Source organism: Amia ocellicauda, chromosome 13 (assembly GCF_036373705.1).
Source record: "Amia ocellicauda isolate fAmiCal2 chromosome 13, fAmiCal2.hap1, whole genome shotgun sequence".
NCBI classification, from domain to species: domain Eukaryota; kingdom Metazoa; phylum Chordata; class Actinopteri; order Amiiformes; family Amiidae; genus Amia; species Amia ocellicauda.
Genome location: NC_089862.1, coordinates 17,051,109 through 17,068,526, shown reverse-complemented (window position 1 = coordinate 17,068,526; position 17,418 = coordinate 17,051,109). Strand labels below are relative to the sequence as shown.

The following is a 17,418-nucleotide window of genomic DNA, read 5'->3' as shown; positions in this document are numbered from 1 at the left end:
TAGGTGTGACTCCTGGAGTAACAGAGTTGCGTGACAGGACAAGAGTTCATGGGAATGAGGCGAGTTGGTTTGAAATAATTTCTGATGGGTAGTTTTGGGTGTTTAAAGGCAAGATTGTTAATCTGTAAGGCGAGGAAGGAAGCCTGGAAGATGAAGGCGAAGAAGGAGTTGAAATGCGATTGAGCGCTAAAAGGGGAGACTCTCGGGAACAGAGAGGCTTGAAGGAAACAGACTGGTATGTAATGATGGAGTAAAGCGCAGAGTTGTGGAGTGGATGGTGATGAATCTCAATTGTAAGATGAAGCATAGCAGACTGGTTAAGGTGTCCATTTAGCGGTTCAGGGGAACCTGGGTCAGGGCTTCGAGCATGGCCCCAGCCAGCGCAAGGTGGATGCAATGGAGGGCAGAAGAAGGTACGAGACTAAACTGAGCCAGGCTTGAAGCCAAGGGTTGAAATAAAATGGCAGTAGAACGCATCGGAGGGGTGGCCCTGAGTCCAAGCAGAACTGAGGAGGGGGTGGAGTTGTGACAGGGTGGCCGAAGAGAGCATGGTAGGTGGGAGCGATGCAGAAGGACATGTGTCATGACCTGGAGACGTGAGCAATGTAGCATCTGGAACGGGGCGGGGGATGGAGGGAGGATGCTGGAGAAATGTCGAGAGCACGACAAGTGATGGGACGAAAGGCGGCGTGGCGGACGGGCGGGCGGAGAGCAGCCCTGGGTCCTAGCAAGAATGAAGGAGTTGAGGAATAAAGGAGGACAAAGCAGCGACAGAGTTGCTGAGGAAAGCATGGAGACTTCACTGGTGGTGGCGCACAGCAGAAGGACACCAGTTGGAGGAAGGGTTAGACTGGTCTGCAGAAAACACGCTGCTGGCTGCAAAGAGGTCCTGCAAGGGAAGGGCAAAGAGGAGAAGGAGGGCAACATGAAAACAAGTCTCATGTTGCACGATCACACGGTTCGAGACGACCAGAGCGGATGTTATGTTGCTCGAGCTCCTGCGAGGAGGGGGCTGCGGGGACGTAGGGGAACCGAGTAAGCCAAAAGGTGAAGTGTGATGGCAGGCAGGACAAAGTGGGGGGGGAGAGCACCGAGCAGAACTGCGGGAGGGTAGGTAGACAGCGGAAGCTAAAACGGGGCTGCAGCGTGGGAAAAAGAGGGCTGCATGGGGGTTGCAGGGGGTAGGGCATATCAATGGTCTGCATGGGGCCACGGGAAAAGAGTGCCATGGATGAGGAGGCAGCAGGTGATAGGGGGCTGCAGGAGGCTGCAGCCTATGAGTGCTGCAGACAAAGGGGGCCATAGGCGAAGAGGGCCCTTGGTGATAATGTCACGAGAGGGGTGCAGGAGAGCAGTAGAGGGCTTGTAGGATGAAGAAGAGTAGTGGGGAGGAGGAAGGGAGCCAGAGGAGGAGCCGGTAGGTGGAATAACTGTTGCAGGGAGACAGCGAGAAGCCGCTACGTCGGGAAAAAGGATGAAGTGCGGGTGAAGATGAGGATGAACCATACGGTGCAGCGATAGGGACTGGAAGGAGCCATAGGGCTGCAGGGAGCGCTGTGGGGAAACAGGAATGTACATAAGGAAAGGAAGGACGTTGACGTCATCAGGAGGGGACGAGGGGTGGGGCGCAGGCCCGGCGTCATTGAGTGTACCTGTGGAGGAAAAGACCTAGAGCAGAGATAGACGGCGAGAATGCGTGGCGTGAACCGCAAAACCTGGGCAGGCGAGCGATGATCCAGTCCCCTGGAGCCGAGGAAGTAGAAGTCAGAGGGGGACAGCGGAAATCATAGGGCAGAAGAAAGAAGCTGGGATGGGAGCCGGACAGCGGGAAAGAACCAGGAAATGAGGATCGCGGCACCGAAGGAACCGGATGCAGAGATATGCAGAGGATCGGGGGCACGGCAAGGCGAGAAGGCGATGGAGCAACACAGGTTCCCGGCAGAGAGAGATTAATCCATGGTGAAGAATGCATTGGCGTAAGCAATTGAACCGGATGAAAGGCAAGAGATTGAAAGACGCGACACAGGTGAGCAGAGCGATGGGCTGCTGGGTGTGGGCGGCACGCTTGAATGATGCAAGAGAATGAAGCGCTGGAGGTGTGCATTGATGACGGGGTATTTATGCGCTTTGACCGGAAGGGAGTGTGATGACATCGGAGTTGTTCTCTCCCGAAATTAATTTATAAATTCCACGAAAACTCCAGTAAAAAAAGGTGGAAACTGGAGTGCCCAGAGAAAAACCACACGGACATGAGGAGACCATGCAAACGACACACAGACAGGCACCCTGAGCCGGGACTCGAACCCACAACCCCTGGAGCTGGGAGGCAGCAGCGCTAACCACCACGCCACCACCTTTGTCAGCAGGACTGAGGCCCTGCCCTCGCCACTGCTGTTTTCAGTGGGAGGCTTTGAGTTACTCTTGTGCCCCGCTGTGTATATAGTTAATTTATTGACATCAGTAGAGCGCCTGTTGCCGCTAGCTGCTGGTCAGCAGTGTGTAACTTGCTCCTGTGTCCTGTGTGTGGTGCAGGAGTCGGCTCATACCCAAAGTGTATATAGTTCATTGGAATAGACAGTTGAGCTTGTCCGCACCTTATTAAGTTGAGCGTGGACAACTGCTCCTGTTGTTAGCGAGGGCACGTGTGCCTCACTATGTATATAGTTCCTTTGCTAGCAGTCTGTGGCCCCGCCCCCTAGCTACGCTAGATGTGCTGGGGGCCACTGCTGCTGTGTCCAGCGGAAGGCACTTGAGCTGGCTCTTGTTGCCCCGCTGTGTATATAGTTCCATTATTATTAATTGAATTATCCAGCAGTGGCTATCCAGTCTGGTTAGCCCGCTGTATGTTGAGCACGGGGTGCAAGACTGCGCCCTGTGATTATATGGTGTGGTCTTGGTATTGGCCGCGCTCCTAGCCCTGCTAATAAAGTAGGAGGCTGCTATTACTAGGCTTCACGGTAGGCACATGGTTCTTGTTGCCCATGGATACACCATTCCTTATTTCTTCCCAGTGTGACTGCGGTCTTCCTGTCTGGGCAGCCCGGATGTGGCCCCCAGGGGCCCCTGTGGTTTCTATCATAGAGTTGGTACGGCTCGGGGCAGGCTCTCTTATCAGCTCGCTGCCTTCTCCCTTGCAACGGTTTAGTTATACTCTAACCCCTCCCCCTCGGGCAATGCTTCTAACTCGAAGATAATGATAGGTTGCGAATGCAACTGTGGTTTTCTGAGAAAAGAAGCACTGCCCAAGGGTTGCAAGGTCGCGTGGGAGCTCCCGGCAAATATAGGAAGTCTTTGTGCAGACGTCACCTTTTATACAAACAGGAAGTGGAAGGGTCCTGTTTGAGTGACGGGCACAAGGGCTAATGGCAACTTTGAAAGACAAATGTCTTCGATACGTTCCAGCGATGCGTGCTGAAAACCCCTCCCCCTTGAGCAGTGCTTCCATTCTCAGATAACCACGGTTGCCTACGCAACCTATCATTTTATATTCCTTACATGACCTACATTCTCAATGTATTATTTTGGAGAGAGACTTCAACATTTCGCTTTGACTTGCACCATTTCCCTCCAGGATCCCTCCAGGAACCGTCTCTACATAATCCAATCTTTCTAATATTTATGCTATCTCCTATGTATGACCTTTACAGTCAGTGTTTGACCTTACAGATACTCTATGAAACACATCATTGTGATCAAGAGAAGAGTGACAAATTCTCGCCCCAATTTGTCTGGTTCTCACTTCATCCCTTTGGGAGAAGAGGTTGCAGTGTACATTTTCGGCCTGAGTGATCCATCAAATAAGGTTATCTTTCCATGCTCTGAAATCTTCTGTGACAAATCCCTTCGGACTTTATAAAGTAAAGTACTCTTTACTTAACTTCATCCACCTAGACCATACTCTCTGTCTGTCTCAGCCACTAAAGATCATATTTCACTTGATACAGAGAAAGCTTTCAATTCTGTCAATTGTATTTTTTTATTTTTTTTACTTTTCTTTAAAACTTTAGTTTTGGTCTGAACTAAATATTTTGGGTGAAACTGATATATACATCAGCTACAGACTTCAGTGCACATGACTCCAAACACATCTGCAGCACAGGGAAAATGATTCCTTGCCATTGACATTGAGAACCTATCCATCTGTGAAAGGTATAATCACAGGGTGATTGGTTAGTAGAGAACAAAGTTCCTTTAGATTTGTGAACCAGCTCTGCCCTCCCCTCATATTCCTTCCATTAAAGATCTTATTGCCAAAGTCTTTGATTTTATATTCAATCTTCTCAAAAGCAAGGTCAGATGTCTGCTGACTCTGTTCAGGTTCCTGGCACAATTCAGCAATGGAAAATTTGGACTGCAGTCTATTTTCGTGTTTTACAACATGTCAGAGCTCAGAGCTCCCAGTAGTTAGACTCCGCATTGGGAATGTGTTGAAGATCTTGTAACAACATAATCTTATCATTCAGACAAGAAAAATGTTCTCTCGAAAGCATAGTGTGAGAAACTGTGGACTCTGAATCTATGTCTGTTAACTGATTTTATTTACGGTTTAAAATAAGTATAACCAGAGTGCCATCTAGTGTTTTCAGACTATAAGTTATAACACTGAAGAAATATAAAATAGTAGCCATGAATGTAACTTACATGCTGCTTAAAACTGCATCAAAAATACATTTAAATAGCAAACAACTTCAGAATTTCATTTCAAGTAACAAGTAAATCTCATCCATGCAGTGAAATGAGTCAAGTGTTCGAAACATTAATAACGGCATTTTAGAAAACAGGAAATATGGTGGACAATTGTTTCCTTTAAACTCAGAAGCAGGATTTTCCTTTCTGTACTCCAAAATACCCCAACTCCAGTGATGTAACGTTGCTCAGAATGTTGTTTGTGAGACTTTGCCATGACTTTCACCTTTTCAACCTCTCTCTCTTTTTCTCTTATGTACAAAGGGTACATTATTATAAAACAATTTACAACTGATTTGCACAATTGTGCCCTGAACTCCTAAAACTGGCTAAAGACCTGTATTTCTAAGCATTTCTACAATCTTCATGGAAAAATAATATTGGAATAGGAGGTTGTTCCTTTCTCTAGGGGGATCTTTCCCTAATTAACTTACCAACCATACGTTTTTTTTGTTTTTTTTTATCAGAAGCCTTAGGACATTGGAGTTGCATGTTCTTCCCAGGCAGTCATGCACTAATCACATTCATGAATATGGAAGACACTAAGCTCAAGAGATGTGTGGGAGGAAATCACAACTTGCGGCAAATGGATTCTGGTACTGCTAAAGTAGTGGTCAGGTATTCTTGTACATATCCAGGCTACATTAAAGAAGGTACATCAATACATATAATGCATAATATCAACATAATATCAACCTAGCTATGATACTCTTACCAGTGTTGGATTATTGTACAGGACAAAAATGATGCCAAAATAATTTATATTTCCACCAAAGGCAATATAAGCAATATTCTGTTCCCGATTTCTTAAAGAAACCGACATTACACAACCAAAAACTGAACACTCTCATTACTAGCTTGTTAAATGTACAACTTCATCACAAATACAAACTTTTTTTTTTTGGAAATGTTAACAAGCATATCTGAAAGGAGATGGCCTTGACCTGCATGTTGACTTTGCACATGAACTTTGCTATTTGCATGATGCACATGTTTATGTCACTGACTACTGCACACTTTGAAGATCGTCACATCAAGATAACAAACGTTCAATAGGTGGCAAAATAATGTCAACCTGAATATCACAATTCAATTGTTTTATTATTTGTAAGTTTAAACAATTATATTCAAACACTGTAATGCCAGATCAAATAAAAGACATAGAAAAGCATAATGTAATACAATCATACTGTACTGTAAAAAAAAAAAAAAAATCTATATTATCCAAGTGATTACACATTTACAGAGATTTTGATTACAGAGATTCAAATCATGGACTTTAAACATTTCTAAAAGAAATTGGCAAAGGTTAATTATTAAAAAACTGATTAGGCCATAATGTTTACTTACAGAATTAAACAACGATTGTGTGCCACACAATATTTTAAGTTATGTATTATTATTATTGTATTACATCCAAAAGTTACCTACCTACATTCAATAGCAAAATCTTCAGTTCATACACCAAACAATGTGTTAACACCTTTAGAAACATAATAAACATCTAGTAGTCAACTGTTCTCGATATATGGTTACTATTACTCTTCTTTTTTTCCCTTTAAATATCACATCCTAGACCTAAGAATGTTTATACATTATAAGATACATTCTGTATTGATATGATGCACTACACCCATTTACCGTTAGCGAAAATATTTCCCCTCTGGCGTATTTTATACATTTTATTAAAAAATAATAATAAAGGAGATGAGCAGTGACAATGTGTCTCAAACTGTCTTCAATACTTAACAATCGAGTCTAGTATAGACCAAGCTTTCCTATCTCGGCGCAATACAGGATTATCTAGGTCTTCTCAACAGACATGCAGATTCATTTCAAAAGTTCAGATCCATTAATTCAAGTCTTAAATAAGGAATAATGCTTCAATGCACCTTTATCTAATGGGGTCTGAAATGTCCTGGAACATTATTGCCTGTCCTGCTTCAACAGTTTACTGCAGTGTACCACTACATTTGGCGCATGCATCTGGGTTTGCTGCCCTGCTACACTTTAAAATCTCATCAAACTCTCAAGCCATCTGTAGTGTGAGCTGAATAGCCTCTGGGTCATGTGACCTTCAATGCTTCTGTAATTCCCACCACAGAGGACTTTAATCCAATCGCAAAAGGAATTGCTTTTTCTCTGTCAGGGCAGGGGACGCTGCATAGGGGTCACAGGGCCTCTCATCCCCAGTCCACTGCCATCTTGCCCAGGCTTTCCTCTGGCTCTCTGACCCAGCATCACAGCTACAGCTTCAACCACTTTTTATCCTCTGTATCTAAACTAATACTGCAATGCTTCAGTCATCACCAGCCCAGCTCTTCAGCATCAGGAGTAACAGCTGTGCCACTCCCTGGAGTACTGCTATGAGCTCAGCACACTTTTTCACAGCTTCCTAGTGAGTCCGCTCCCCCGCATATCTCAAGTTGTGTGCAGTTACCTAACAGACGTCAGAGCTTGAAACTGTGATAGCTTTAACTCTAATCACTTCATAGTTTTTCTACTTGAAAACAATACGATCCCAAATTAAGTAAAATGTTGTGAATGTTGATGACACAATTCTCAGCAGAATCAGAAATTTGAATGCAGGAAACTATTCCCCTGTAGACAAATACCAATACACTCAAGTCATTGTTCAATGTATGATATTCTGTGCCATTAAAATAGTTCCATAGGGATTCGTAAGTATTCTAAGTGTAACTCTCATTTAGGACTATAAAGCACAAAATAAGATCATAACTTCTAAAGCATTTACCAAAATAATAATACTAACTCAGCTACTGCCAACAAAGGTTTATCTGGATACAATTTTAGCTAAGATTTATTGGTAAAATGAACTAAAATGAACTAATAATTGAGAGATACCAGTCAAGCTCAAGATGTCTCTTGGGCTCTGTTGTGCAGTTGCCAAATGCTGCATATACAATACAAAAAAGACACATGTTTTTAATCGTAACACCCTTGGCTTTACCTTGATTTAATCCTTTTGATGTTTTGACCACAGACATACTGCTTTAAATGCAGCAAAATAAGGCAATATTTGCAGTATCTTCCTGATATACTGTTGCAATTAATTTTAGGTTCAGACTCTTAACAGGCCATTAAATATTTTAAATGCTTTTCTCCTTGAACCCCTTGTGTTGGGCTTCCAGATTTAGATCATATAAATCACTGGAGTGAAAAGTTCACACCCTGTCTTAACTGTGTTCAATAAACTGGAATATTACAAGGTTCAATCACAGAATAGCATTTTTTTCAAATAACTACAAGTTTGAATAACATTAGATTGTGAATTATAACAAAGCTCTCAGAGTCACTCAGATGTGTGTTGTGAGACAGAATCTTGTGCCAACCGCTGCTGTTCAATTAAATTAGACTTGGGCAAAATGAGGTTAGGAAGTAAAATTTAATTTTTAAAAATATTACTTTTGAAACTTTCTACATACAATGCATATTTATTTTCAGTTAAATATTGTGTAGTGTATTTCTTGCTAATACAGGTAATTAAAGATACTGCATTGCATATTACTTATTTTTGGAAGACGCAACCATGCCTGTAGTCGAATGTGCCACCAGTCACTCAGGCACTGGCAGGGGAGCAGATTTATAGGCCATGGCAATACTGTCCACTATCAACTGAAGCTTTCTGTGGCTCAACACTGCCAGTTACGGCAGGAGAAGTCTTGCACTTCACTGTGATGAAGGAGTACACTACCTGAAAAGCTACCAGACCAGCAGCCTCCACTCCCACCATAACAGGCGTAAGAGCTGAAGCGGGCTTGTTCCACAGATGCCTGGAGTCAACTTGTGTCTGCCAGCCAATAGGAGGAACACACACCTAAACCCAACAGGACGGGGGCAGTGTGGGCAGGGTTATATCTGGGAGGTACAGCCACCAAAGCTTCATTAGCTCCAGCATCTGCTCCATCCAAGCTAACAGCGTCTGCACCTCACAATTCCTGTGTTGCAGTGGGTGAATTCATAATAAAAGAGATAAAAATAGCATATGTAAAATATATATATATATATATATATATATATATATGCTGTAAAGAGGATGTGTTGTCTGTGTGTTGTCTAGATGAACAGAGCCAGGGGGAGAGCTCATTTGAGACACACAAAGGCCTATCGGCATATTTGTTATAAGTTTTCAATCCTTCCCATTGCATGCAGCAATGTCCCATAGTCCCTTTGGAACACCCCCTGGAATTTGTTCTGTCAGTGTCTCAGAGTATCAGGCATTTAAATGAGGACTTATTCCACTTATCTACACACCGTACTCCACACAGTTAAGGGGGGGAATATTGTGAGAAATAAAAATAAAACTGAAATATTATAACTGGAAAAGTCTTCACCCCTTGAGTTAACACTTGGTGGAATCGCCTTTGGAAACAATTACAGCTGTGAGTGTTAGGGTAGCTCTCTACCAACTTTGTACACCTAGATTTCTCAATATTTTACCATTCTTCTTCATAAAACTGTTCAAGCTTTGTTATGTTCCTTGGGGAGCATTGATGGACAGCAATATTCAAGTCACAAAGCCACAAAGGTTCAATTGGATTTACGTTGCGTCTCTGACTGGGTCACTCAAGAACATTTACCTTTCTGTTCCTTAGTCACTCCAATGTAGTTTTAGCTGTGTGCTGTAGGTCATTGTCATGCTCAGGCAGCATGTTTTCCTCAAGGAATATTATCAGTTTTGTGCCATTCATTTTCCCTTCTATCTTTACAAATGCCATAGTCCCTGCTGATGAAAAACATCCCCATAACATGAAGCTACCACCACCATGGGATGGTGTTCTTTGGGTGATGTGATGTGCTGTGCTGTGCTGGGTTTGTGCCAAAGATAAGGCTTTGCTTTTTGGATAAAACGTTCAATTTAAGTTTCATCAGACCACAAAATATATTATTATATGGCTACAGAATCTCCTGAGTGTTTTACTGCATACTTCAAATGGAATTCAAGGTTTGCTTTCTTGAGTATCATACAGGTCTGATCTGTGGAGTGCTTGGGATATTGTTATCAAATGCACAGTTTGACTAGTCTTGGCCACAAAAGCCGGTAGCTCTTGCAAAGTAGCCATTGGCTTCTTAGTAGCCTCTTATAAGTCTCATTCTTGCTCAGTCACCCGGTTTGGAGGGGCAGCCTGATTTAGGCAGGGTCTTGGTGGTGCCATACACCTTCCACTTCTTAATAATCATTTGGACCGTGCTCTAAGGCAACCTGGTATGTGATTTTGAAGGCAAATGCTTACATCTCAGCTAATTTAAGATTGTTATTACAAAGGGGGGTAGACACAACCAAGCTATTTCCATTTTAATATTTAATTACTTTTCTGCATCCTTCTAGAATATTTTTTTCACTTAGTTGCAGCTTTTGTTTTAGGATATGTAGATAAATCATTAAAATATATCTATTTTCATTCCTGCCTACAAGGCATCAAAAGGAAAAAAAATTGAAGTGCGGTGTAGACTTTATACAGGCACTGCATACACAATTATACATACAGCATACACATATATGCATACATACATACAAACACCTGCATGCACATGTACACACATACACATTTAGTAGCTGATTACTACTAAAGTGAAAACCAATCAATGTTAAACAAATAGCATTAGGAGTACAGGTAACATCATGTCAGCTACTGACAATGGCACATACTGTTAAACAAATATAATATACATTTATGATCATTTATATTGAGGTTTTCATATAAAGCAATTATACAGCTGCACCTACCATCAAAAGATGTCTTTCAGAACTTCAGCACATTGAAATACACACATGAATATAGTACTATGAACCTGTCAATAGGAACACTCTGAATCAACATACTGTAGTATGATTTATAAATGATTAACAGAACCACTAACGGTTGGCTGCAAACTGCCCGAATTAAGTCACTGATTCAGCCTTTCCATTTCGACCTATAGGACAGATATGGGTCTGTGGGAATGATGTTTGTGCATATCTTATTACCATGCAGTTGAATAGGTTCCAACCAGTTTAGTTTCCTACTTTAACTATAAATCTGCACTTCTAACCTGAAAAAACAATATTATGTTCTTTCATAATATTTAAATGATAAAGCAACTTTTCAAATGTACCATTATTTCAGTTTTAAAAAGTTATCACATTCAGATTTTTTACTGTATAAAATAAATTACAAGAAACAAGAAACAAACAACAACAAGCAATTTAAACAACCTAGTGGTAAAAGTCAACCATCGTTATTCACAGAGGTCACATGAATCTTTAAAGCTGCTATGGGATATGACTAACACTGGAGCCAGGTTGTTTCACTGGAGATCTGTTTATAACTGAGTAGTTGAATTGTGATATCAATTACTTTTACCATGGCAATTAAAGTTAAATGTTTTGCTCCATCCCCCTGTCGGCACACTGAGGCTGCGCACAAACATTGGGCAGATGTCCTGTTGATTTTTGTCCTGGGCTACATATAATTTGGGGTAAGCCACTAGGATGTATGCTTATTGCAGGTTGTATTGATTGTACTACTGCACTTTTGCAATGCTTTAAATTGTATTTTGTATTACTGCACTTTTGTAATGCTTTTTCTGTCACTCTGGATAAGGGTAAAATCAATCAATCAATAATCATAAAGGTTAATGGGTTGTAAAACTGTGAAGCCAATGTGCAGCACCAGTGAAAGTGGTACATTGTGACAGATTAGTTCTACTGTCAAGTAATGAGACACAGTTTATGTGGAATGTCATACATATTATTAATTTGTGCTATAAGCGTTTAACTTGACCACCCGACCGAAAGATTAACTGTGAAACACAAAATGCATTAATTTAAAAAGTGTACCCTTTCAAAATCTTGATACATGTAATAAAACAATAAACAATTCACATAAACTGTTTTGAACACATGAAACTAAATTTGGATAAGTGGTCTGCAGGAATGTTAAATCAGAACATTGAATAGTCTTTAATTTGTCATAATGTCTATACAAACGTTTCTGTGAAGCATTTCTGCTCCCTTTAAATTTTGTAGGCCTTTTTAAGACTTGGCTTTGCCGCCATCTAGTGTCGAATAGTGGGACAAACTTCCTGAATGTTACTTTCAAATAAAATCATTTACCTTCCTGTATATTGTGTTTTGTTTTGTTGTTTGACTTATAACAAGGGCCTTTCACGTGGCAGAAACACATTTACACAGTATACACACACACCTCCTAATAAATAATGAACAAAGACATTATAAAACAGAGCAAGAGGAGGCATGGCTCCCTTAAAACTAGTTGAAGATTATATTCCATTGAAAAACAATGTAAAATAAGTAAAAACATTGTGTTTACCATTTCTGCAGTATCTTATAGTAAATATCTACTTGTTTTGTGTTCTTGCAGTTGAATACACTTTCATTATATGCTTTTTTTAAAACACATTTTATAGTAAGCAAAATGTATACAATGTCACATTAAAATCCTGTTGCATTAACATTGAAATCCTACTAAAAGCAACAAGACTGATCAGGTTTTGCTATTATTCACCAAATGTTCCAGCTGTGACAATGTTAAACCCACACATATTCCACACTCTGGTTGCTATGACTCACACAGTACACAGATTTAAGATTAAAATGAAGTGGGATGTGTTTTCCAAAAGTGGTTTGATTATAATGAACAAGAATCCATGAATGGGATGTGTGTGCTATTTTAGGTATATCCAAAGATGATGTGACGCTACTACTGCAGACCTGAAGGAATAATTCCTCAGGGAAGATATAGTGTTTGCTTTCTTGGAAATGATCATAAATAAACCACTGTCCTCTTGTGAGCAAACACCTTGAGGCCAAGATGGATATTCCATCTCCACTCAACACATATTGTAACCACTTAAAAGCTTTAGCATTTATTCAGATTAAAATCTTTAGAGAATTTATAGCACAACCAGAACTCCAGGCAATTATATTAGGTAACTAAAAAGAGCTTAAATTAAAAAAAAATTAAAGGTAAATATTTCAAAATAGGGAGACCATAAAACAGTTTGAGATAGGATAGGAAACTAGAGCTCAATTCAAAAATGCTAAAATAAAACTCACAGAATACTGTCCTGGCTGCCTACAGTTTCTCACCAGTATATCAGACAGCAGTTAATGAGTTTTGACACTGCAATTTCAAGCTGAATTGAGAGATAACAACCCAAGGTCAAAAGCATGAAAACAGAAGATGTTTGTTTTAGAGTGTCAGCATCTCAGAGTGTGAGCAAAGCAAAGAAAATATGTTTAACATCTGAAGACTACCACATCCACTCAATTCATACTTTCCTAAATACAATCTGCATGCTCCCTGACTCAAATTCACAGTGTGCATGGTGAATTACTCAAGTGCTAAAGGGACATAATTTAACAAGCTTAATAAATTACTTAATATATAAAAATAATAATACTATAATAACAATAAATTAATAGATCAGGTGGAATGCAAACCAGAAGACCCTGCAATCCTCCATGACTATAATCACATCTGACTGGATTACCACTGAAGAAAAACAGAAATTAGCAATTGATTAGATAACCTAGACACTGACTACATTACCATAACAAAGTATGCAACCCAAACCCCAGTCTTTGAGGACTGCTGGGTATTCTGAGTTTTGTTCCAATGAGTTTTGCTCTCATTTACCAATCTAATCTAATCATTAGTCCAAGCAGATATTTGTCATATTTTCCTGGGTATTCTATAAATACTAATCTACAAACCCAGACTGCAGCTTTCTAATAGTTAAATACCCCTAAAGGGTACTGAACTGCATCCAGAGTCCAGATCTCTTCACGTCTAATCAAAATTTTGGCTCCAGGGGCAATCTTACATTTCAAAAGCAATCCCGAATGGTGGCACCCTTTTAGTGAACTCTTAGAAAAATAAAACACAATAAGTGACACATTTCGAATTTGCTACTGGTGTGAGTTTAAATTTTGACGTCAATGTTGAAAACACTGAAGTTGGAAATGATACAGAAATAATATAGTATTTCGTAACATATAAAGTGACCATGCTGAAAGTAAGCATGGAACCTTTTTACATGAAAAAGTACTGTATTACAACCAAGTACGTAAAATACAGAGGCCAGTTGTATGCAGCTTTCGTCAGCCTCTGCTCATTTTAATTCTGTCCAACACCACAAACCTTGGCGCCAAACTTAACGGTGTAACAGTGTATTATCAAATGTACTGGTCTGAGATCAGCCCTCACATCAATCCACGTTTAAATCATATTTAATGACAACATTGTACTACTGATTAGGGACTAGTCTATGGGCTCCATTGGTTAGTAACAACAATGCGAGATAACCTGAGAATATCAGTATAGCTAAGTTAATTAGCAATGATGATGAAATTCAATACATGTGTTGATTAGTTAGCGAGCAAAACCGCTTGACATAATGGCCTCGTTCAGAAGAGGCAGTGGTGTTGCCAGTACCAGTTGGATGTGGGGGATACCATCGTTTTATATTGTGGTAGATACATGTTTGTACTGTAGTAGTGACCACTTGGAAACTGATCGCTCAAAGTGTGGTCACACGTGCTATTGTACTTCATAGATTGCAGAGCTACCCCACTCACTGACCAAGTCCTCATTCAGACATATATTTCATACACATATAATTTACACACACACACTACACTCTCCTACTTTAAGTAATTCAATACAATATTACTTTGTCAGTTAAGATTTTAAATTGCACAAGTTCAAAGTTCTATAGTTTTAAGCTGAAGTCTGAGACAGGAAGAGATTGTCTGGCTTTCAGAAATAATACCATTTGCCATGTTAGTCTCATGTGATCTGGAATGTGTCACTAATAATAAGTCAGTTTTACCAAAGAACATTCACACACAGACTCACAGAAACCGGCAATCCATAAAAATAACCCCAAATTAAGGTTATTCATACTTTATTTTGCCTTTAAATGGTTTCTATTATTTTCAATATGACTTCATGTTCTCACATTATTCACCCTCTTTCCAAACACACAGTAGTATGGTAACCAGATAAACATGATATTATCATCTGCAGGTTTAATACGCTAAGCTTTCATGAATGCTAGATAGGAAGATAGTGGTTTGGTTTCTTAAGTGGTGTATATACAGTAAGCTATTTTATTTAATATAAAAACCTGTTGAAATTGTGTCTGATATTACTTTAGAATCCTTCAACATATTTGCAAAGGGTCAGAAAAGTTATAATTCTTGTAAAATATATGCTAACACCTAAAATATTGCAGTATAAGATGTAATGCATTGAGCTTTTACCACCCTTTTCCAGATCAAAACATGGAAATGTAACGAACATATGCCCAAAATGACTTACCATGAAATTGTTGAATCTGCTAGTGCTCAGTCCAGAATAATATAACCGCTGTTCAAATCCTCTAAGAAAATGCAATACCAGTAGTAACAACTGCTGTCACTCAGTAATAGAATTACTATCACATGGTAAAACGTAATGCCTAACAATTCAATTTAAAGCTAGCAAAAAAATTTGTTGCACCCACATTACTTGCTAAATTAAATTAAAAGCAGGAAATGATGTATGAAAAGCTTGTATGTGCAAGTATTGTACATGCAATTGGCCCCACATAATAAATAATTACATATTTTCATTAATATTGTGGAAAGAGTGCAGTTTTTCACCTATACATTTATTTACTCAGTATATCTAGAGAATATGAATAATGCACACTATTTGGGTAGTTTACTTGTTTCTCAAAATGTCTAATACAAAATTCAATGCTTATGGTGTTTTTTCCAAAAAGAAAACTTACCTCATCCAGCTGAGGATCATTTTTATCAGATCTCATAAAAGCCCATGCATGCCTTTTCATAACAGAATGATCACTGAGTATGCCTTTCCACTTGAAAAACACCTATTAAAAAATGCATCATTTGTCTTTAAAAGTAAAACAAATGTCTCCTCTGAAATATATGTATTTTATGGATTACATTCAGACTATTTCGTATTAAGATGGAAAGACAAGTGTAAGTCTGGAATGCTGGTACAATGAGAGAGAGAGAGAGAGAGAGAGAGAGAGAGAGAGAGAGAGAGAGAGAGGAGAGAGAGAGAGAGAGAGAGGTATTACATGAAGCAAATTAACTATTAACTTGAATAAGTTTGCATTGTTCTGTGAAATTCAATTGCTGATCTAGATGAACCTGACATTGTACTGATTTGTATAGTGGTTGGTATTAAAACACAACACCAATAAGCACATTTTTAGGGGCCCAAGCAGGGCTGAAACCCTACAGTATGTTAAATATGTCATATCCCCACACATATGCTTGGCCCCCTTGCAGCTATATTTACCATTATAATTGCAGGCTATCAATGAAGACTGACTGATTCAATCATCAATTGCCATTTTTATGTTACCAGTTAAACATTAAGGCAACAAATGGCCAATCCCTCGGACATGTGTGAAATGTAATCGTGTTTAGAAGTAAACAGGTTATAGATTTTAACACACATTAAAAAATGTCCCTTGCTAGTAAATGCAGGAAGCAAAGTTCAGCTGCAGCTGTCAACCACTAGTTTGCTAACTTTACAAAGTAGTAATGTATAGTTTATTTTTTCCAACGTCTTACCTGATACTTGCTGCTGCTTTACGTTAAGTGCTTTAAGGTTGTATCTCAAACAAGTAGGATCACGGAAAACACGGAAACGAAACGGATTGCGGTATTTGGTAGATAGTTGGGGTCGGTAGCAATAGTGACATCCATCTGAGCCACTTGTAAGTTAATAAATAATAGAAATACAACGAATTCGAGCATACTGTTCACTAATTACTGTTATGCGTGTTATTTAATAATAATAATAATAATAATAATAATAGGCTAATATACTAATAATAGCCAAGGGAGTCGATACAATACAAATGTTCCATAGTGGTATTAATTATCAAGGAAACGTTTCAACGAGACAGCAGGCTGGAAACATGATTTGCAACTTAAATTACAATTATTTAATCGGCATGTAAAACGCATAAGTATGCTCGCTACTGTGATGGATTGGACCGACTGTGAAAAGTAGGATGTATAGGGAAGGGTAATCATAAATGCAATCACTACCCTTACGAAAAAATGAGCCATAATTAAATAGCTTCAAATTTAAGTATACTATAGGTAACATTTTTAGTAAGTGAACCTTGAAACGAGCAAAACCTGGAGGTAAAACGTAATGTCTGGCAATTGCCTGAACCGCGATACTATTTTCTACACGTGTACGTCCGTCGCTGCATTTGTGCGTGCCGCGCTAAGCATTGTGGGCATTGTAGTCAGGCTTGGAATCGTGTTCCTCCGAGTTTTACTTAAACAAACAGTGAAGGCCAATTATCCATTGTGTGTACATAAGAAACCCACTGATTACCATAAATCAGGATATTTGCAGGAATCCATATGATTTATTTATTTTTGCCCAGTGATCAGGTAATCTAAACAGAAGAGCAGGACTGTAATTGGAGAACTAACAGAACTAATACGAACACAAGGATACACTGTTTATCTGTCTCACATAAAAATAATTGCCTGAAGCACTTGAGACAAAATGTGTATCTGAACAACCAATATACGTTTTAAATGACAATTTCCAGTTTTTAATGGATGGTGTATATTCCAATACACCCTAAAAATCCACCTGCACATCGTCTCTAATGCCTCCGACTACTTAAGAACATAAGAAAGTTTACAAACGAGAGGAG

The 17,418-nt window shown here is 39.5% G+C and overlaps 1 protein-coding gene across 4 annotated transcripts in view; it reads right to left on the bottom strand.

Annotated features, from left to right (window-relative positions):
• slc2a9l2 (solute carrier family 2 member 9, like 2) overlaps nt 1-16,938 on the bottom strand; it is a 118,249-nt gene extending 101,311 nt beyond the window's left edge. The window contains exons 1-3 of one of the 4 annotated variants that reach the window (XM_066720026.1): nt 16,307-16,938; nt 15,490-15,591; nt 15,036-15,096 (exon numbers count right to left, since the gene is read on the bottom strand). The gene's annotated coding sequence lies outside the window, so the exon portion shown is untranslated. Of the gene's footprint in view, nt 1-10,435; nt 10,508-15,035; nt 15,097-15,489; nt 15,718-16,306 lie in introns of those variants that run through there. The other 3 variants (XM_066720024.1, XM_066720023.1, XM_066720027.1) reach the window with 3 other exon arrangements.
• Between the last annotated feature and the right edge of the window lie 480 nt (nt 16,939-17,418).